Source organism: Oxyura jamaicensis, chromosome 5, assembly GCF_011077185.1.
Source record: "Oxyura jamaicensis isolate SHBP4307 breed ruddy duck chromosome 5, BPBGC_Ojam_1.0, whole genome shotgun sequence".
In the NCBI taxonomy this organism is placed as follows: domain Eukaryota; kingdom Metazoa; phylum Chordata; class Aves; order Anseriformes; family Anatidae; genus Oxyura; species Oxyura jamaicensis.
The window spans coordinates 31,503,954-31,526,299 of NC_048897.1; the positions used below are offsets into that span (position 1 = coordinate 31,503,954).

Genomic DNA, 22,346 nt, shown 5'->3' on the forward strand with positions numbered 1-22,346 from the left:
GATTATGGTGGATGAAAGGTTCGACATGAGCCAGCACTGCACACTTGCACTCCAGGAATCCAACTGTGTCCTGGGCTACGTCAATAGAGGAGTGGCCAGCAGGTCGAGGGACGGGATTGTCCCCCTCTGCTCTGCCCTTGTGAGGCCCCACCTGGAGTGCTGCATCCAGGTCTGGGGCTGCTAGCACAAGAAAGATGTGAACCTGTTGGAAAGAGTCCAGAAGAGGGCCCCTGCAGAGAGGCTGGAGTTAGATGATCTATATGATCCCTTCCAACCCAAGCCATTCTTTAATTCTACAAAAAAGGCATTTTTTTGGGAGATCCTCCTGTTTCGTACCCTGTGCCCAAGGCAGACCAACTGACTCCCTGGGGACTTGTGTCTCTACCTGGCCACAGGGAGCTGCAGGAGGGATGCTGTGCTCTCATCTGGCTCACTCGAGTCAGAAGCCTTCTGCTTCCTTGGGAACATGGCACACATTGACAGCAAGCACTGGAGAGACCTGGCTTTCTCCTCCAGACACTCCTCTGCCAAACCTGAGGGAGAAGTGGGATGAGGATGGGCTTGCAGCACTGGCCCCCTTCTCCCTCAGCAGCCCCACCAGCCCCAGCCCCCTGCACCCTCCTCACCTCACCAGGTCATGCCAACACAGGGCACAGCTCTGTGCATCTGGAAGGGTCCTGCAGACTTTGTGTCCAGAAACCAGCTGCTGGGGGACCATCGTGGGTGGAATTTAGTGCCATTACAGGTATCAGACTGGGGGCATAGCTAGTGGACTGTGGGGCTTCTGGAGCAAGCGGGATCTTGTCCAGCCTCAGCCATTCTGTGGTTCTCTGAATTACAGTAGTATTATTTTTAATTCAGTTTGAGGGGATATATATATATCTTTGTATTTGTTTGTTTTATAGTGTTACTGCATTAAATCCTTTCCTCACGGATTGAGCACAGATTTTCCCCTGTGTTTGAGTTCAAGCAGACATATTACAGGAGCATATAATGAAGGCTGTCACTAAGGGCCAGCTAGTGAGGATGTGTGATGCCACATCAACTCCCCAGGTGGATGGTCCTACCCCATGTGAAGAGCATCTGTAGATTAAGCAAAACTGGCCAAGCCCTGAGGGCACCAATAGGCCTTAATTGCCCTGAGTGGTCTCACCTGGACCACCCCTACACACCCTCTGCCCATGGGCCCATTTAAGGTCAGCTTGGGGCCATGGTTGTTTCTTGAGCCCTGCTGTAGGTTTATATGTCTCTGGCTTCTTCTCCTGGATGAACCCCATGCTAATACTGCAGCAGTCACTTCAGCCCTATGTTTTGTTGCTTCAGTTCATGTTCCCTGGATGGCTGTTGGACCATGTTCACCACTTTTCCTTGCTTGGGCCTATTGATGGGCCCTACCTCTGCCTATTGTGCTGTAGGGCTGTGCCCTTGTTCAGATGCTGCCTGGGCTGTTATGCCTGGTTTTGGGATCACCCTCCCTTAGGAACAGCTTGTTCTCACTGCTTGCTGATGTGGATTACCAGTTGCAGTTGGTCTGGAGACAGCAAACAGGTGAATGTGTGTGGCCTTGCATCCCTCAGCGTTGTGTATGCCTGCTGCTCTCTGTCTCTGAAGTTTACTGCTTATCTGGCATGGATTTGCTAATACAGTTAAATTTAGCCCATGATTTTTACCACTGCTCTACTAAGCCCCTAGTCCCTGAAAAATGCAGCAGTGTTTTGAAGAGTTCCCATTCTGGCATCCCAAAGCTCTTTGTCAGCTGTGCTGAAATTAGCAATTTAATCTTCATGATTTGTGTTCAAATTTCATTGTTGCCTTCACCTCCTTGTAGTTCAGCTTTATCAGTGGCCTCTTCAAGATGACATCGTTGTTTTGCAAGTCCTGGTACTGTTTCTTTCTGTCGTAATGTTGCTCAAGATTATTTGTAGACTAATCACAGCTGGTTTTCTTTCAGAAAAGCATTTCTGAGTTGTCCTCAGTTTATCTTGCTTTTTGTTCCTACAGTTTGTTTTCTCTTGTCTTGACTCATTGAGCTTGGAGAGCTTGGGCAAGAGCTGCTTACAGTGTAGGCTGGTGGATACTGGTCAGTAGTCTAGTTTTTTTTTTTTCCTCTGAGTGGTAAACTCAACTGATTGCTCAGATCCTGCCTTCAGCTTTCATAGTTAACTGTAGGCTTATTCCTGTAAGAACAGCTATCTTTCAACAACACTAGTTGATTTTCTATATTATTCAACATGCTTTTTTGTTAACCCATCATTTATTAAACAATGGACTCCTCCGAATTACCAGGTAGTCCTAACTCATCCCAAGTCCCTTTGAATTTGCTATAAATATCTGTCTCAACAGATAGAGATCAGCAAGCAGCATACTCTATGTAGTCAAGAAATCTTCATGCATGCCTGGTCTGTAACAACAAAGAAATGGTAATTATTATAGCTCACCAAGTATGGAGCAAAGTAAAATGTATGACTGTTGTTGTTGTTTTTGTGTCTTTATTCCCCTAGAAAGTCTTGAATTTGATTTTCAGGGTCTTATATAAATTCTTCCAAGTGATAAATATCTCTAGGGATTTCATCCTAAGTTTGCAGGTCCCCATAGTTACTGAATTTGGGGGGGGGGGGGGGCCTTTTCTATGGTGTAGGCTTGTTATTCTGTACTTCATGATGTTTGTACTCTAAACAGGAAAGAAACATTCAGTGCAAGTGCCTCATGTAGCACTTAAAGTTGCATTTCTGCTGTGCCTGTGTAGAAATGGGCTTGTGCCAGCTATCTCTTCCTACATGTGTGCACATGTACATGCAGATGCTGTAACAAACCCTGCCAGTTTCCTGAAATTGCAGAGCTGCTGAGAGGGTACAGAGTTTGTCCACCTCCAGGCTTCAGTGTGTGCTTCCCACTTTGTGGGCAGCTGCCGCCGAATGCCCAGCTCATTTTGTTTTATGAATCCCTTGCTTCTATGAGGCTTTTTTATTATTATTTGAGCTAAAATGGTTCCATAACCTTGCGGGACAAGGACATCAGCCTGGCTGGCAGTGCACGCACTTTCTTGTGCTTGTGCTCTCCCTCCCCTCCACAATTACTCTTCATTCAGCACAGAAAATAAAACATTCCAGCAAAATACGACAGCCCCAGTGAACTGCCCCCCTCCTCCCTACAGGAGGTCACCGGGGCTTGGACTAGCACAAGAGAAAGGAAGCCCAGGAAAAGAGCTGCTCCCTCTTGATTTATGTGCTGGCTGGGCAACAGGAGAGAGTGCAGAGTAGAAGGCAGGCACTATAGAAGCTGCTAACTGAGCAATCAAGGCTCTGAACTGAGGAGCAGGTGACAGGAGCTCTTCCCTCCTTTTTCTTGCCATGGGTATACAGGATAGGTATATTTGTCCACCTTCTGAGTTTGCACAGAGCAATTGCTGTCTCTCTGCCATAGCCAGGTGTGCCTCTAGCTTGTGCCACTTCTGGTGTTTCCTCTCAAATCCTTTCATACCTGGAAGGCTTAATGTAGTAGTTTGCTGTCTGAATAGACTTAGAAATTCTTTTCTTGGATCTGTGTTCTGCCCTTTTTTGGGCAGAGTTGAGAAGGTGAATGGTGGTGGTTGCTTGCCTTCTCCCTGTGCTGGGCATTGGGGAGCTTGGCATGAACACACCCATACATGCAGCCCATCATCCTCTGTGTGGCTGCACCCTGGGAATTTGGGTTTGAATCCAGAAGAACCAAAATGTTCTTCTGTCCTGCAGCTGCATGTGATGCTGCAGTTGTCAGAACTGTGCAAAGGGGGTAGTGTCTCCTGGTGTGGCAGAGCTCAGCCAGAATTTGCTCCTGCCTCCAGCCGTGCTGAGCTGCCAGCAGCTGAGCTCCCTCTCCTACCAGATGCAAGCTTCAGCCACATGTTCAAAATTGCAGCCCAAGTGCCCATCTCTCAAACCTGGCAATTGCTGCTCTCCACATGTCTGCTGATGTGTATGCCTGGGACTGTGCTGGAGTTTGGGAGGCTGCAACTGGAGAAGCAGCGTGGCCAAGATCTGAACCCATTTTTCAGAGTGGCACCTCTCCAGCTCTGTGGTTGAGCAAATGTTCTTATGATCAGCCCCTGTTTTTTTCTCTGGCTCAGGAGGAAGGCGATTACTGCACTAGTCAGAGCAACTGAGACATTTGTTTCTGGCTGTGAGGGATGCTCGGAGGGGGAGGACAGGCAAAGTCCCTCCAGCATCACTAGAGGTCTCTCTTTATCTGTATGTGCTTGTCTTCAGGGCAATGGGAGAAAAATACACTTGCTCGGAATAATTTCTTCATCTGCTTCTTGACATGTCACAGCCTCGTAGAGCATGTGAGCCTGGTGAATTCATGGGGCTGAATCCTTATGGCTCAGTTTCTCTGGATGTCAAGCACTTGAGAGTCTCTGTCTGGGATGTGCCTTCTGCTACTCAGCTCTCCCTGGAGCTCACCTCCTCCCAGCACCCTGCTCAGCATCACACAGCTCTGCAGCTGGGTGCTACCCATTGCCCTCTGTCTGACCACTGAGGCACCTGCTCAGAAACTGATTTGCCACAACCATGGTCTGAACTTTCTAGCGATCATTAAGAACTGGTCCTTTCCTGTCTCCTTGTCCTCTGGCCAGGCTGTTGGCCACAGGTCTCAGTCTTCTTCTATGTGTGCATGCTTCTGTAACTCCTGCATGGTGTGATGAAGCCCACAGCAAGGAGCACCAGCAGAAAAACCTTGATGTTGCTTGGGTGTCACTGCAAATGGTGTCACTGGTGCTGAGGTTTTTGGAGGACTGGTTCTCTGCTCTCCCATATGACTTCACTGTAGCTATGGTGAATCATGTCCTCAGGCAAAAACTTTCTCTGCAGGCTACATATAAAGCAGGAGGCCTCTTCAGGATTTGGAGTATCCATGGTTGAGAAACTCTTCACTCAGGACACTGCAGCCTCTTTCCCTCTTGTGTTTTCCATATGCTGCTTGGTGACAGGCAATGAGCTACTGCCCAGTGTCTCCAGACACCAGCACATCTTTGTCAGTGCCTGAGCCAAGTGCTGCAGTGAATGAAGTTTCAACTGCTTTCTCAATGGAAGGGGAAAAAAAATATTCCTATATTTTCTTTTTCATGTGCAGTGGCATGCAGCAGCCATTACTGCTATGTAGGTGATGCATTGGGACCTCTCTGGCCCCTGGAGTTCCCTGCAGGGCAGCCATTCCCTGCTGCTCAAGGCCTCTTCACAAGGAGAAAGCCCGTGGCAGTGAGTGAGCTGTGTGAATCTGGAAGTCTAGATCTGCTGCTGAGAAGTGGGCTTTGGAGCATCCATGCCAGAACCTGGGAAGGTGGAAGTAATGTTGACAAATGTGTTGTAGTCTATTTGCAAGTAGGTAGAGATACTGATTCATTCTGGGATAATACTGAGTCTTTAGAAATGCTTAAGATATATTAAATCCTTGTCTTGTTTTGCATTCATCAGCTACCCCCCAAAATATATCCTTGCTAACCATCCTTTGAACAGAAATACAGGTAATTCATGACACAAGTGATTTGAGAAATGTGCATAAACAGCAGGTCTAAAGCTTTCTTGTGAAGCATGCGACTTCTGAACTTGGGAAACAGCTGGTTGCAAAAGACTAGTTTGTTCATCATTATTTGTTGCATTCTTTTTATCCTACTTGCTTTAGTGCCCTAGTCTCTCTTACTGTACCAAACACCGATGAAAACAGTAAGGTTGCAATATCCTGTGCCAGGAATATTTTCTGGGAAGGGCCAGTCTCTCTCACAGATAGTAAGGCAGATGTACCTCAGTCTGGTTCTTTGTGGTAAGGCTCTGCAGACTGCTGCTCCTGGCTGCGTGTGAATCAGATGGTTTTGATTCCACCCAACTGCCAAATCTGCTAAACTGACAACTGCTGGATTTGCTGCCTGCTGCTGGGTCTTCTAACCTTGCAATGCTCCTTACAGGTGTTCCTCTTCACTTGAGGCATGTCAGAGAGGGAGTGGTTCAGGGCCTGATGATGACAGCAATGCAGAAAGTGCCCTTAATGCACTAAAGGTGCAGAGAAATGATGCAGTGGCTGAGGACTGGTCTTCTGTGCTTACTCCTGGATGGGTGAGATGCAGTAGACCTGGACTGGTCTTGCTGGGTCCCTGCAGTCCAGAGAACTGTTGGATGTGGTGATGTGCTACTGCCATGTTTTTCTGATGGATTTTTTTTCTCCCTTGGATAACACTCGGAAGGAGTAAAGAGTGCTTCCTAGTGCAGCTCTTCCACATGCATGTAGCCCCAGGCACAACTGCAGCAATAGCTTAGAAAATGCTGTGAAAATGGGCAGAAGAGAAGTATGCTTTGGTTTCCCAGGCCAGAAAGCATGCACAAAATCTTCTGTAATAGCCAGTCCAGACATACCTCCAAAAAAACTGTTGGCAAGTATATCGAATGGCTTCCTTGCCTGTCCCATGAATGCCCAACTTGGTGTTTGGCTACAGCATGCAGGGTGAAAGACAGTACTTGGGATACAGAGATCCTGTGGAATTAGTAGGTGGGAAATGGACAGCTTCCATATGGGTGAGAAACCTTGGTATATAAAACCTGAAGGACGTTTATCCTGTGCTTCTTGTTAACCAGGGAACAGGAAAGATTGGGCATGCGTATTGTGAGCTGTTGGAGGAGGTTCTCACCCACAGGCCAAATATTTTCCCTCTTCCACCTGTATTCAGTGCAGCGTGGTCATGGATGTGTGTTAATATGCCTGTTATGCAGGAGAGAAGAGGAAGGAGTGGGGCTTAGGATGCCTACAAGCCTGGCTGTCAGTGCATTTAACCCTGCTCTATGTCTGCATCTTGGCACTTACTGTAGGTGTTTGCAGGCACGCAGGTAATTATCTGCCTGCATTTCTTCGTGTTGGATGGTACCTTGGGCTGTCCGTGTGCCTGTGCCTCTGTCTGGGGCTACAGTACTGTGCTGTAACTAGGGATGTCCTGGAGCTGAAGCTGCTGTAGTAATTACAGCAGATAAACTGCTCTGCTTGAGGGCTGCTGTCCCCACCAGGCTGCAAGGCAGGCAGCCCGGCTTCACCACAGAAGTCTATTCATTTTAATAAGAGGGACACCCTGTGTTATTAAGAAGAGTGTTTATTACTGTCGCTGCATGCTGACAGCAGCTTCCATCATCGTTAAAAGGCAGATGGGGGGGAGGAGGGTAGGGAGCTGTGTGTTCCCATCTCGGAGACTAGGACCCAGCTGGTGAGGAGGCAGGGGGCTGCAGAGCTTCCCCCTCAGCCCAGAGAGAAGCCGCGATGCAGGGATGGGGCCTTCAGGAAGGATGGGGTGGGAGGTGTGGGGCCATGTTTGGTCTCATCTCTGGGGCTGAGCAGGTCCCAGCCCGACCAAAAGTCTCCTCTCATGCTGCTGAGGGGCTGGCGAACATTGAGGAGAGAGGGTATCCCCCACAGGACATGTGGGATGCTGCTGTGGCTGTGCAGTGTGGCTGTGGCTCTGCAATGAGAACCCTCACCTGGGGCGTGCTAGTATAGGCACTCCTGGACTTCTCTCTCCTCTCTGAAGGTGTGGTGCTAGGGGAATCACAGAGCCACTGGGGACATCAACTTTGCCTTGCCACTGTCCCTCCTGAGAAAAATGGATGAAGGGAATGCAATGACCTGTAGGGATGCTGGGTAGTGACTGGCATGGTACAGTGATGGCAGTCCAGACAAGTCTTCCTGGGGCCATTTGTCCATTGCGACACCCATCTTTTGACCAACTTCGTTGCCTTCTATGATGGCATCACCAGCTGGGTAGATGGAGGGAGAGAGGTGGATGTCATCTACCTTGACTTTAGCAAGTCTTTCGATACAGTCTCCCATGACATCCTGCTAGCAAAGCTGAGAAAGTGTGGGATAGATGAGTGGACAGTAAGGTGGGTTGAGAACTGGCTGACTGGCCGAGCTCAGAGGGTGGTGATCGGTGGAGCAGAGTCTGGCTGGAGGCCTGTGACTAGCGGTGTTCCCCAGGGGTCGGTGTTGGGTCCGGTCTTGTTCAGCATCTTCATTGATAACCTTGATGAAGGAATAGTGTCTGCCCTCAGCAAGTACGACGATGACCCAAAGCTGGGAAGAGTGGCTGACACGCCAGAAGGCTGTGCTGCCATTCAGCAAGACCTGGACCGGCTGGAGAGATGGGCAGGAAGAAACCAGATGCGGTTTAATAAGAGCAAGTGCAGAGTCCTGCACCTGGGAAGGAACAACCAGAAGTATCAGTACAGGCTGGGGGACGACCTGCTGCAGAGGAGCTCTGAGGAGAAGGACATGGGGGTCCTGGTGGATGACAGGTGATGAACCAGCAGTGTGCCCTGGTGGCCAAGAGGGCTAATGGGATCCTGGTGTGCATTAAGAGGAGAGTGGCCAGCAGGTCAAGGGAGGTGATCCTCCCCCTCTACTCTGCCCTGGTCAGGCCTCACTTAGAGTACTGTGTCCAGTTCTGGGCTCCCCGGTACAAAAAAGACAGGGACCTCCTGGAAAGAGTGCAGCGGAGGGCCACAAAGATGATACGAGGCCTGGAGCATCTTCCCTATGAAGAAAGGCTGAGAGACCTAGGTCTCTTCAGCCTGGAGAAGAGAAGACTGAGAGGGGATCTTATCAATGTGTACAAATATCTGAGGGGTGGGAGACAGAAGGATGTAGCTAACCTCTTCTCAGTGGTTTGTGGGGATAGGACAAGGGGCAACAGCCGCAAAATAGAACACAGGAAGTTCCACACCGACATGCAAAAGAACTTCTTCATGGTGAGAGTGATGGAGCACTGGAACAGGCTGCCTAGAGGTGTTGTGGAGTCTCCTTCTCTGGAGGTATTCAAGGCCTGTCTGGACGCTTACCTGGGCAGCCTGCTCTGAGGAACCTGCTTTGGCGGGGGGTTGGACCCGATGATCTTCCGAGGTCCTTTCCAACCCCTACAGTTCTGTGATTCTGTGATCTTAACATGTTTAGGTAGGCAACACACACTGCTGAATCCTGTACAGAGGTAAAAGTTCTCTGCATTCCCCAGAGAAGCAATTCTGTCCCACCAGAGGAGTGGTGTGGGTCTGCTGCTTGGTGGAAAGCCTGGATGTCCTAAGTCTTCAGAGTGGCAGCAGCTGACTGAGGCACTGGTGATTTAATCCTACCAGGCAACAGATGAGTGCAAGGAGGAGATGGAAAGGAGATAGATGGCAGGTGACCCCCATGAGTGGGCGGAGGGCTGGTGTGTGAGCTGGGGGAGAAGCTGAAAGTGTCCTGGGCCAGCAGCAGATGCTCTGATGTGCAGATCCTGCCCCAGCCATGCTCAGTTGAGGTGGAAATGTACAACCTGGGGTCTTCTGTCCTCATTCTGTGTGACTTAATGCCTTGCCCCGACAGATGAAGCCCTTGCTGGTCAGATGCACCTGGTGGCTGGAGACTGCCTTGGCTGCTCCCTGGCCCACATGCACCTGCACCTCATTGGGGCCCTCCAGCCATGTGTGATGTTAGGGCTCCTCTAGGTCTCTGCAGGTTTTGCAAGGTTGATTGGGACCAGTGCGTGTCACTCTCAGCCACTTCCTCATCACCATAACTCTGGGCTGAATAACAAGAGGCCGAGAATCTGCTAACGCAGGCCCCGGCAGAGTGCCCCATCACTCTCTTTTATTCACCCTGGAGATTTATGCTGCCTATCTCCCTTCCCTTTGTCCACTGGCCAGGCCCTATAAGTCATGTCCCTGGGCTGACATGTCACGTGTGCTGTGCCGCTGCCCTGTCAGAGTGACTGATGCCAGGGGGTGATTAAAAGAGAGGAGGGGTGAGAGGTCAGCAGCAGGCGGCATGATGCGAGCGGGGGATGTAATTATCACTCCCGTGACATACTGCTGGGGGCTTTCATGGATCGTCACCCGGGCTGGAGGTAGGGAAAGAGGTGCTGGAGCAGGGAGGGGGAGCAGATGGACATACAGCGAGTTATGAGAAACAGGGACTCTGTGTTTTCAAGAGGAAGTAGGAAGTATAAAAGCCCAGAACTGAACTTCTAGCCTCTGAAGGGCAGGATGGGGAGGAAGGGCATTTGGAAAGATGCTGGGATCAGGAGGTAGCCCTCTGTTTGGAGAGGCTTTTGGTCAGTCTGAAGTGCTGTAAGGCCCATGTGTTGCTGCATCCCAACACTGACAGCACTACACTGGCAGGAGTATCTTCAGGTGTACAGAAATGGTAGGCCTGCAAGATCTGCTGGGGCTCAGTTGACAGAATTTGGTAGGCTCAGTCACCCAGTGCTGGCACTGCCCATTTTCCTCTGCACTTCCCATGTTTGGAGTCTTCTGTGGACAAGCTGAGGCTGCCTGAGTACTCTTCCAGATGCACCAGGTAGGCTATATGTTTGAATTTCCTCTTTCTGTCCACAGGTCTGTTGTGTTACACAATTAAGGTCTTCTCATAAGTTTGTAGGATGGTGATGGGGAGAGCTGTGCACAGTACCACTTCGAGCTTTTGACTAGCCTTGTTTGACAGTGCAAGGAAGGCCAGCCCTTCAGACTGAAGGAGCAGACGTGTCAGGAGGAACAGATGTGATTTCCTGGTGATACATAGGGCCAGGATAGGTCTCATTTGTGGTACCGCTAGGTTAGGAGGATGAGTGGTTATGTATAGATATGAACAAAACCTATGTAATAATTAAAAAGAAACCAACCCAAAAGAGACCAAATGTGAAGGAATCAACTGACCTTAGCTTCTCATAGCATCGCTATTCTCACACTGTTATAGCTCTAAGTGCAAATCTTTAACCAGAACAATAATTTATGGTCAGAGGAAAGATATCACTGAATAAGCTAAGAGTAAATATTATTCATCCAGCTTGAATTAAGGGATAAGTGTATTCTTAAAGGATAAGTGTCTTTCTCACCAGGCCTGGACAAAACTACTGTCACACCTCATTGAAGCGCAAGGGCTCATAATTTAATTTATCATTAAAACACCTAAACTTAGAAAGAATCACAAAACTCGGCAATACCTGGAACAGGCAAACTGCAGTCTCCAAATTATACATCTTGGTCTTTCCTGCAAAGGAGACACGTTCCTCCAGATCCTCAGCAGTGTTGTGGTACATGTATAGTGGCTCTTCTCCTTTTCCTCTCCATTTTGTCATAACCATGCTGGGAAGCATAGATAGGAACTTACCTAATGCCTCATTGTTATTTCCATGCTAATGTGGCTCCACTGCAGATTTTCAGCAATGTGTTTATTTCTGGAAGGGACTATGTGTGTAGTCCATGTTACATTAGCAGTGTCATCAATATATTTGCAGATTCAGAGAAATTAGTGGGAAAACTAATCCAGTGCCCAAATATCTATGTGATTCCTTCCAAATGCTTGCATAACTTGGTCCTTAGGAAAAATGATGGTGCTGCCTCCACCTCTCTAACCAAATTCTCTTAGGACTTTGCTAATCAGACAACTAAAAAGTTATCCCAGCTTTCTAAATTTCTCTTCATGCAGTTTAAACTGACAATTTCTGCTCTCCAAGGACTCTGCCTCTTTGAAGCAGCCTGATATGTATCTGAAGATTGTTGTTATATACCCCTCCACTCTTTTTTTTTTTTTTTTTTTTACATCTAGACTAAATAAATCTGCCTTGCTGGGCAGATTTTCGATGTCTCTGATCACTCTTGCTCAGATTCCCTGGGTCTTTCTGGCTCGTTCACTTTTTTTCTTGAACCTCACTGTCCAGAGAGGAACAAGGAAAGGCAGAGAAGTCCAGCTCAGGCCTTAATACTAAACAAAGCACAAGAATTAGTTCTTGTGCCTTGCAGGCTTGTTTATACAGACCAGTACGTTTGCCTTTTCATGACAACTTGGCATGTGAATGTTTTCAAGTTGTGACCCACTTTCTCCACTTTTCTGTAATGCTGCTACCTGCATGATACTTCTCAAACCCACGTACATGATTGATTATTCAGGCTGGAGAGGGACTAAGCTAGGGGAGCTTTAGCCCATCTCCTTTATCAAGTGCAACAAGCATGTGATATGTCCTGTGCTGAGATGATGTGGCTCTGCAAGTCCTTCCACTTAGTTGTATAGCTGTATCCGCTTGTGTAATTCCTAGCTGAGTGTGGTACGTTGGTTCACCTGCCTCCTTTCTTCTAGACCTTTCCTCAGGTCATTTGTCAAGGTCATTTTTGTTTCTTAGCCTGTTCTTCATTGTCCATGCCATCTCTTCCAGCTTGTCTTCCGTAAATTTGTGATTATAGTCTGTTGCGGTGAAAGTCTTTGGGTGACCACCGTTTGGAAACAAGAATGTTGGAACCAACTACAAAAGTTATTGAAAACTAGAAGGGTGGGAAGCAAAAAGGATGAACCTAACCACTGCATTGTCCATTGAGTCATCTCCTGTTTGATCATGCTGGAGCTGCTGTCTTTTTAGTGTGACTTAGAGAAAACCTCTCATGCAAAGTACTAGGGACTGAAATAGAACAAGTGGGAAATGAGAGACGAATATTGATATAGAGTATTAAGTTACTTTGGAGCTGTGTGATTACATCAAATTTTGCAGTTATTAACTCTATTAAATGTGATTCCTTTCCATCGTGTTCCTTTTCCTTAAGGATTACAGACAGTGGGCATTGGCAGGAGCTGTTTGGTGAACTGGGAATTTTAAATCAAGGAGGAGTTCCAAACATGAAATCTGAGCATTTGTATCAGAAACAATGGGTTGTTCTAGGGTTGTTGTAGGACATTACAGCATATGGACTACAAGAAGCCCTTCCAAACCAAACAAGGCAGTTGTAATCTCACATACCAAGTGCAAAACCCTTCTTTTCTTCTGTCATCAAGCCCAGACTCATTCCTCAAAGCTGTTTGGTGAATTCCAAACAGCAAATACACTTAAGAGAATTAAACCTGAGTGAACAACTCATGAATGGAGAAATAGGTTAAGTCTGGCAAATAGAATATTTGTGATCTATTACTTGCTTGGCTTTATAGGCGGCTGGAAAGGACAAGCCAAAACAGCTGTTCCTAGTCTTTGCACAAGAGAAGCTTCCTTGAAAAAAGCATTAAGAATCTGTTATTCTGGGTCAGAAAAGAGAAGCAAAAGGGAGTGATTTACTGAAGAGCTGTGGCAATGGCGATGGGAGGCAAAAAGATATGATGGTAAACAGAGGAATTGGATGAGAATAGGCAGGGAGAGTGAGAGCAACAGCTAGGAGTGGGAGATACCCGAGGGGTGGGGAGCATGGGGGAGGAGGCAAGTGAGTGAGGCAGAAGAAGACAGCGTGACTGTGTCTGATCTACACTGACGAGTACCAATGTTAACTGTCACCTCTCATCTCCAAACTAAATCACACCTGGAATTGGAGGCAGCAAGGAGCTGATAGAGTCAGTCTTAGAGAGCGGACAAGTCAATCAGAGCGGAGATGCGTGGAGAGACACCAGCTTTATAGGGCTCGGTGCCTTCATTCATCGCGGGATTTACACCTGTCAGCCTCCCGGTGGGGGGAGCGTGCTGGGACTCACTTCAGCACCACTTAAAATGGGACAACAGACACATTACTGCAATCAGCCTCTGCTCTCCTTTCCTCCAGAGGGTGTGTTTTATATTACAGGGAGCTCGGCTGCCTTTGCTACTCGCACTTGAAGCTGGACATGCCTCCTGCCAGGAGGGAAAGGACTGCCTGCATCTCAGCACCTGAAGGGCTATTCCCCACACAGCTGAAATGTCCCAGACTAAAAGGGGAGGGAGGGCTGTGAGACCCTGGCTGGTTTCATGTCTGCCAGCACATGGGGCAGGGGGAAAATATCAGGGTAACCACTTGCTTACTGAAAGAAGACTTCAGGAGCTGTGTAGGCTGCACAAGCCCATCTCATTATCTGAGTCTGTCATGATATTTATTAGAAGAGGTCAGCAGAGGCCAGACCAAGAGATCAGCCTTCTGTGTCTTCTACCCAGCTCTTCTCAAATACCTGCAGTGCTCCATAAAGACCCTCCTCTCCTTTCAAAAGAGCCCCCAGATCAGAACTCTTCCCTGCTGGCTAAATCCTGGGTACCAAAGCTTGTGATACAGGCTTTGAGCTGCCTGATCTCTTAATCCAGCTGTGTGTATTCATTTGAAACTGAAAGCAGCTCCTTTTTGTCGTCTGCTTCTCAGCATTAACTTCTCTTTGATGTAATTCTTGCTTCCGATGCTCTCTGCCTTCATGGGGAAGATTAGTGTGAAATTGGCCTGCTTCTCCAGAGACTGCAGTGTTAAGCCTCCAACACTTGGTCCTTATTGGAAATCCTTAACCCACATCGAGGGGGGGAAGGGGGGGGAGAAATGCAAGAGTCCCAGACTCGACTCTGGCAGGGCTCTGTCCCCTCTGTTCCTTTTGCTGTTTTGGGAGCTTGGGGGTTGAAGGAGGTAGGGATCTGCTCTGAGAGATGCAGGTATTTTGGAGCAGGTATGAAAATGGCATCCCAGCTGCTGGGATATATCCCCTCAGGTAGGATGAGAAGAGAAGACAGCAGTGCTGAGTACTCAGAGCATGTGAACAGTATGCCTGGCCTGGTCTGAGTGATACCCGTGGCTGGGGAGTTAAGTCACCAAATCGGTCATTGCTAATCTGCTTTGAAGAAGTAGGCTTGGAGCAGCATTGCCTAAGCCTGTGTGGTGTGGGAGAGAGTCCAGGAGACACAAGTTCCCTCTTCTCCCTGGAGTGCTGCGGCTGCAGGGGAGCCTTGTGCTTCATCTGGGCTTTCTCCCTCATGACAAGAGTGGTGAGCTTGGGGGGGGGGGAACTTCCTTGTCCATGCCTCAGACAAGGAGCTCCTGAGGGTCTCCTTTACCTTCAATGACAGGACAACCTCCCAAGCTCTCCCTTTCACCCTGCTTCTTATGCTTGCCTTCCCCAACATGGCTGTTCTCTGCTTGTCTTTCTTCATCCCACCACTGTGTGTTCTTCAGCTTTGCTCCACCAACCGCTTCCACCAGCCCTTGAACCTGCTCCAGCCGCTGCTTCTTCCACCAGCCACTGCCTCTCTTCTACCCTTGCTGTCCTCCCTGGTGGCTCTTCCCTGCTCCCTGCCCCCTCAGGAGCTGGTATCTCCAGGCTCCAGCCCCACCATCCCCTCCCACCCGATCCTCCGTTGCCCTCCCCACAAGCCCATGGTGCGTTACCTCAGGGAAGGGCCTTGAGCACCCCCCTTGGTTTAGCCTTGTGCTTCCTCTGGCTTGGCCACCCCCCTCCCTCACCCAGGTCTGCAAATCACTCCTTCCCATGTCAGCCAGCAAATTGGTTTATCCTCCCCCCATCCCAGCTTTCATTACCTTGCCGAAATGAAGCGATATCTCCTCGGTGGAGGCTTCCCGTTGCTGCAGCCAGTACCCAAATCATGAGAGCTGGCATAATAAATGAAGACAAAGTGCTGGCGGCCCAGGCCATCTCTCCCACTGCGCCACTAGCCGCTGCCAGCTTCATTATTCGCTTAAGTTGCCGGAGAAAATTACTTAACCCTGACCCGTGTATTAGGGCCCTGTATTAATGCTGCGACAGGCGTCTCTTACAGCAAAGAACAATTTATTAGAGCCGAAACAGGCTGCTTTTCTCTGTCATTTTTCCAATCTGAGCTTTGAACACACATCATTAAACTTGTCTGACTCTCTCCCCTTCTCCATCATTCCTTTTTTATTTTTTTAAACAGAAAGCACTGCGGAGAATGGAGATTGTTCTGAACTCGCTGAGTGCCTCGGACTTTGCCCCCTCCTTCCCCCCCTGTGCTCTTTCCTCCAAACACGACCCATGTCTCCATCTCTCTCTGTCTAATTCACCCTCACTCTCCTCTTTTTGTAGTCACATTTCTGTTTTTCAAACTCTTCCTCCTGAAATTCTCTCGCATTCTCTGCTTGTAGCTCTGCTTGTTTGTCTGTCCCTCTTTGTACAGGTGTCATGTTCTCTTTCATTCAATGAATTTGGCTGATCTCCATTCTTCCTCTGTGCTGAACTGAGGTTCTGGAGGAAAGATGCTGGGAAGTGCATGCACCTTGTGACAGAGTAGTGCCTGTCCCAGATTGCACTGCCCTGGGACTCCATGGGATGCTAGAGATCATCAGAGCGTCTGAGTTGCCCTAAGAACTGGTTTTCAGCACTCGCGCCTTTGTCCCATTCTCTCCAAGGTCTCCAGCTAAGTGCAGTTTGGCCCTCGATGTGTGGTGGTTTTACCGTGCTAGGCAGCTGAACACCACAACCGCTCTCTCACTCCCCCTCCTCAGATGAGGAGGGGAAGAAGTAAAGGAAAGAACAACTCATGGGTTGAGATAAGGATGATTTAATTAAAGATGAAAAAAATATTATTAAGGAAATATTATTATTAAACAATTCAACTAAAGGGAAAAAAGGGAAAGGGAATAACAAAACCAGTAAAGGCTATGTGGAAGTGTAGAGGAAAGAAATTGCTCTCTATTTCCCACAAATGAGCGATGCTTGACCACGTCCTTGAAGCAGGGCCTCAACGCACGTAGCCAGTGTTCTGGAGGAGGACAGACGTTCTCACAATGAGAGCCCACCCCTCCCCTCTTCTTCCTTTTTCCACCTGTTATTGCTGAGTGTGAAATCGTATGATATGGAATATCCCTTTGGTTGGTTTAGGTCAGCTGTCCTGCTGATGTTTCTCTCTCACTTTTTTTTGCCCACCCCTTAGGAGGGTTAGAGAGAGTCCTGATGCTGTGCCAGCACTGCTCAGCAGCAGACACAACACTGGTGTGATACCACTGCTGTTCTAGCTACAAGTGCAGAGTGCAGCACTGTATGGGCTGCTGCAAGGAAAGTTAACATCCCAGCCAGACCCAGTACACGGTGTCACCCAGTAATGCCCAAGAAGGGTTTCAGCAGGACCAGCTGTGTATGTGGGAGGGAGCCTTCTTAATTGCTGAGATACTTCAGCATGCTTTGGTGCCATTCAGTTATGCTCTCCTTTCTTCTTTAGCTGTCTCATTATGAGATCTAGAGTAATTCATGATAATGCAGAAAGATATGGTCAAAATAATCACAGTCCCTTTTGAATCCCATGCTGACGGACTCAACAAAGAGAAGCAAAGAGAAGTTAGACACAGGGTGATGGCCAAGAAGGTAAAAATAAATAGGAACGTCGGTCATTTCAGTTCAGTAGCATTGAAGCTGCAGGTACTTTCTTGGTTGGTTTCCCACCTTCCCTCAGTTAATTTGCTTTTAATTTTTTTTACTTTGTATACCATCTGTCAACTTCTATCTTGTGTTCTCATTGACCCATTTAATGAAATGATCACATAGATCTTATATCTCTAATATTAAAGTTCTGTCTGTTCTTTTTCTCCTTTTCAGCACTTTTTCCTGTCTGAGAAGCTGTAATCCTCTCTTCTTGTTCCCATCCATATTCTGGAGTTATCTCAGTCACTGCTTTTGGTTCACTGTCACTACTTGGATCTTTTTCCTCCAAACATCTTCCCTTTCTGTTCTGTTTATATATTCCAGTTGTCCCCTTTCCTGGTCTCATTCTACACTAGTCAGTCTAATTGACACTTCAGAGCCATTGACTGGGATGAATTTAGTGGGAGGCTGAGCAGGCACTCTCCCCTCTTTACCGTTTTCCTGATGTGCTCCAGAGAGTGAGAGGGTAAGCTGCCATGCAGGCTGTTCCTCAGACCTCATTGCTGCGGCCTCACAAAGTCGGTGCCAGAATACTGTCTGAGGAAGAAAGCAGCTAGCAGCTGGGGCTTTTCTAAGTGCCTGATCATTTTTGGTTTGAGATGTAAGTCCTTGATTTTGCCACTTGAAGACAATCTCAATTTTGTAAGTGTGGAACAATAGTTCAGACTAGGTATCCGCAGCCAGAGGCTACCACCAGCTTACTGCTCTTTATGGCTTGGCAAGAGGACACTTGTGTCCAACTGCCCAGGACTGAGTACTGCCACTCATGTTAAGTGTATTTTTTTTCCAGAGCCCCTCTGGCCAGATGTCAGAGTAGCTGAGGAGCTGTCATGTAGCCTGTGTTCAATCAACCAGCAATTGTACTAGACCAGAGCTACCTACAGTTTTGGGATCTTTATTAATTAGTTGACTGATAATACTAGAAATTCAAGATGGAGCTCTCAGCATTGTTAGAAGAAGATGACATGACTAACATAGAATTTCAACACAAACTATGATAGTTTTCTCCATTTCCATTTTACTGGTGAAGAAGTCAGTAAGAAATGGACTGTGCTAAAGAGGAAAGTCTAAATATACAGATTCTCACAAATCATTCTGACTTCAAAGTTTTCTGAGTCTGGCTCTGTGCCTACTCTTAACCATTGGCACAGTCTTGATTTGCTGTTTGCTGGTAATTGTCTCACGGGGGTAAGTGAACAAAGAGAAATTGCTAAGGATCGAATGGACCATGGTGACCACTCTGCCCTCTAACTAGCTTTCCAAGGGACCATGTACTTCTGGGCGTTTCCTCTATCGACAGCAATGAAACTTAGTGCTAAAATGGGAGGGTTTGCCTTGTGTGGATGGTCTGCTTTGGATTCTGTCTGGATCTCCCTGGGGAGCTGGAGATTACTAGAGCTCAACACATGGTCATGGGTAGATGGGATTAGGCTAAGAAGAGGTAGGAGATCTGCATGGGGTGGGAGCTAGGAGTGGTTGTTTGTGCTGCTTTATTGAGAGCTCTGTATACTGTGAAACCAAACACTTCTGTCTGCCTTCGCATTCTCCTGTGTGTTTTAGAGGAAAAGAAGTCCATTTACCTTCCAAAAGTATTTCTATTTTCACATCAATTTATTGTGAGTGCCATACTATATTGAGTTTCCTGGAGTCTCGGGAGTGAGACATTCTGCCCCTCTCTACCCCTGAGGAGTGGTTTTCATCAAAGGAAGGGGAGAGTTCAGTCCCCATCATGTTTTCAATCTGTGCCTGTTCAGTTGATACTTTGACTTCTCTGTTGCACCTTTTCTCTCCAGTTTGGAACTTGCTGAAGACTCCTTTATCATCTCAGAACAGGATTTTTAACAGTCTTAAGTGCAGTATTGGCAATGAACTAATAACAGAAAAACCCTAATAACTAAAGCATTAACTAATATTAACAGTGGGAGCAACGGGTTAGATAGATTGCTCTAATTAAGTAGAATCTTTATTATCATCTTGTCCACTGCAAATTTGTTCTGGGATGCCAAAGATTTATATTAAAAAAGAAGGAAAATTAAATTGATGGATTTTTTTTCATTGCATTATTCACATGCAGGGTGGGAGAAGTTCAACTTTTTATCCGAGTCCCCTCCCCTAATGTTTATGTGGGCTGGATGAATTTTCAAGGCTGCTTACCTTCCCGAAGGGGGAGAAAGTTATTTCTAGCAATGTCAGGAATCAAGGGGATTCTGCAGCTATTTGTCAGGGGAGCAATTGTGAGCTGAAGGACAGCAAATTCATGAAGACATACACATGGTGCATGAGATGGCTCGGGGGCTGGTGGGCTGTATCACAGCACTGATACCTCTAAAATAGGGGAAATATCTTGTAGGGGACGTGCATGCAAAGAGTGGTGCAAAAGCTGGATAAGAGTAGCATCAGGGGTAGTTTTCTTCCACCTGTATGTAATTTTGGTGAGTGAGATGGTCAAGAGTCCTAGTTTTTAGCTACCCGTCAAGGAACTGGCTTAGAGACACCCCGAATGACCATGTAGCTTGGAAGGAGGCCAATGTTTTTTGCATCTTCTTTTACTACCAGCAAAAGGAATTCAAATGAACTCTCAGCTGGGCCTTTAGGATCTGGTTATCTCCAGTGGGTTTTCAGTTTGAGCGTGTGGGTTCTGCCACCACATAAACTATCTCTCCAGCTGAAACTGCTGATCTTTGGAACTTCTTCATGGCTTTTTCCTACGATGTGTGCAGGGGGTCACAGCCTGACAGGGAGAAGAGGGGTGGAGGAGAAGGCAGTTAGGGTGAGAGGGGATGGTTGGTTGGTGTGGCTGCCCTTCTGCTGCAAGTCCCTCCCGAATTCCCTGCCACTCTCCTGCTTAGCCTGATAGCTCCTCCAAGTTCTCTAATCACCTTCTTGCTGTAATGAGCCTCTCATCTCACTGATGGAAATCAGGGTATTTGGTTATGAAAGGGACACTGTTAATAACACGATCTTTCTCTTCCCCACTCCATCCCCCACTCCCCCCATCAGCCCCCCTCCCAGCTCTCCACACAATTCTCTCAATTAACGATAGGCAGAAATTAATTTTTCCCCTGGACTGAAACAATTGCTTGGCGGAGGATTGCCAGCTCGGCTCCAGATAGGGACCTTTCCCAGCAGGGCCCAGAGAAAGGAGGAGAGACCAAGGCGATAAGCAGGGCCCTATCAGCAGCCACAGGACGCAGTAATACAAATGTTATCCTTAGAAATGTATTTAAAGAGGATATGTTTATAATTCGAAGGGGATTGTCAGGCTGCTCCCCTCCCCCTCCCTGCAGATCCATGCTGCCGCCTTCTTCCTCACCGTGAAACGCTCTCAAACCTCCGAAAGGCTTGGCAATGTCAGCACCGCAGGCTCCCCTGGCCGCTGCATGGGGCAGCAGGAGGGGGTGTCTGGGCTCCGTGCTGGGAACAGCCATGGAAAGTCGCAGCACCCAGCATGCAAAAGCCAGGTAAGGCAGTGAGCAGGAGCTGCTCAAGGGGTGGGGGCTTGCAGATCAGCTCAGGTCCCGAGCAGCAAGAGGTAAGGACCAGGAAAATGCATGGTGCAGGAAGAAAGTGATGGTAGAAGGGAAGAGCACCCACATGGAGACAAGGAGAGTCCTGGCTGCAGGCTGGACTGGAGGGCAGAGGGAGGTTAGGTACAACCTGGGGCAGGGATCCAGCTGCTGCTGTGTGCAAAGGTTTTAGTAACACTTGTGACTCAGGGATCGCTGTCATCTTGGTTGCTTTCTTTATAGACCCATATGCATAACAGATCCATGTGTAAAGAGCAGCACCAGGCCCAGACCAACATAATGATGCCAGACAACTTGCAGGTCTCCTCCAACAAGTGTGCCCCTGGCTGAAACACCCAGCCCTGTTCATACATGCAGCTAGGAGGACATTTTCATCTTCCCCTTGAATTGGGAATGACAATACAGCCAGTGAGACCTTCTGCCTCTTCTGCTTGGCTGCTTTATGCAGACCTGTGGCATGCCCTGCAGCACTATCTACAAAGACCTTCTGCATTCCCATGTTCCAGCTGCTCTCACTGCAACAGGCAGATAATGACAAGATGCAAGGACAACAGGAGAGGAGTAAGAGGACTTTCAGGAAGCAAAACCTGCAATTATTATAACTGAAAAAGTCATCCCTCCACTCTCCTTGAGGCTTCACCAGTCCTTGTGGGTGATCCCTGCATTTGGCTCTGCTGGCTGTGTTTGAGGCCCACAACGTTTGAAATGCTGCTTGCTCTTGCTGTCGGCAAGCTAGCATCCAGTTTCTGCCACCCGATATTAATGTCCACAATGTTCCAGCGCCCACCAGCATCACCAGTGACACCTCCAGCTCTCTGCTGCCACAGTGAACGTATTTCTTTTCTGAGCATCAAAGAATCCTCAGAGAATTTAGCTGGGCCCCTGAGGCCTGCTGGGAGACTGATGAGTGCCCCTTTGGGTGGCTCAGAGGCCACTGTTATTACACCAGCGATGGCTGGGGCACAGGCAGCCACAGCAAGAACCCAGACCATTACAGTTATACAGGAGGCAGTGATCTATTGCCAAATAAATAAAATCATCAAATGAGTTAGATAAGAGATGAGCAGCTTCATGATCGGGCTTTTGGTTGTAAGACTAGGGGTATTCCTGTAGCTTGTTTAGTTGTTCTTTAGTTCCTGTCTTGCTTGCCCTCAGTTTCTCTTTTTGTTTAGTTCTTCCAAGCTACAACACTATTAACACCCTGCACACTATATATAAATGTCCTTGCCATGGAAGAATCCAAATAAAACCGGTTTCTCTTAATATTTAAACTTATTTCCTGAGGAATTCTGCATCTGTGATGCTTTGTCTCTTGCCTGTCACAGAAATAATCACGTTTGCTTTAAGCTGTCTTACACCTATTTGTTTACAATGCCCTCTCCACAGCTGATAGCAATTTGACTTGGCCGTATCAGCAGGACTGGCCCCTTGTCACAACTCTTACCACGTACCCCACATGTGGTCATTGCTCAGCCAACTGCTTGCAGTAATAAATCCCTCATGAATCCTGAGGTTGGGTCTGCATCTCCTTTCAGTGCTCAGAACAGACTCTGACATCTGTTGGAGGGAGGCACCAAGGAGGGTCTTGTCCTGTGCAGAGCCCCCCAGTTACATTTTTTTTTTTTTTTTTCACTTTCAGGTGCTATTTAGATTTGGGCGATATTGTCAGTTTGGAAATTGGGCTTTGAAGGT

General features: G+C 47.8%; 1 long non-coding RNA gene across 2 annotated transcripts; it reads left to right on the top strand.

Moving 5' to 3' along the window:
- The first annotated feature begins 1,221 nt into the window (after positions 1-1,221).
- On the top strand, positions 1,222-21,943 carry LOC118168652. Of its 2 annotated transcripts, none has more exons than XR_004751713.1 (3): positions 1,222-1,548; positions 20,415-20,588; positions 20,877-21,943. It is a non-coding gene; the product is annotated as an uncharacterized LOC118168652 (long non-coding RNA). The 2 variants fall into 2 exon arrangements; XR_004751712.1 differs by having other exon boundaries at positions 21,161-21,943.
- Positions 21,944-22,346: the final 403 nt, after the last annotated feature.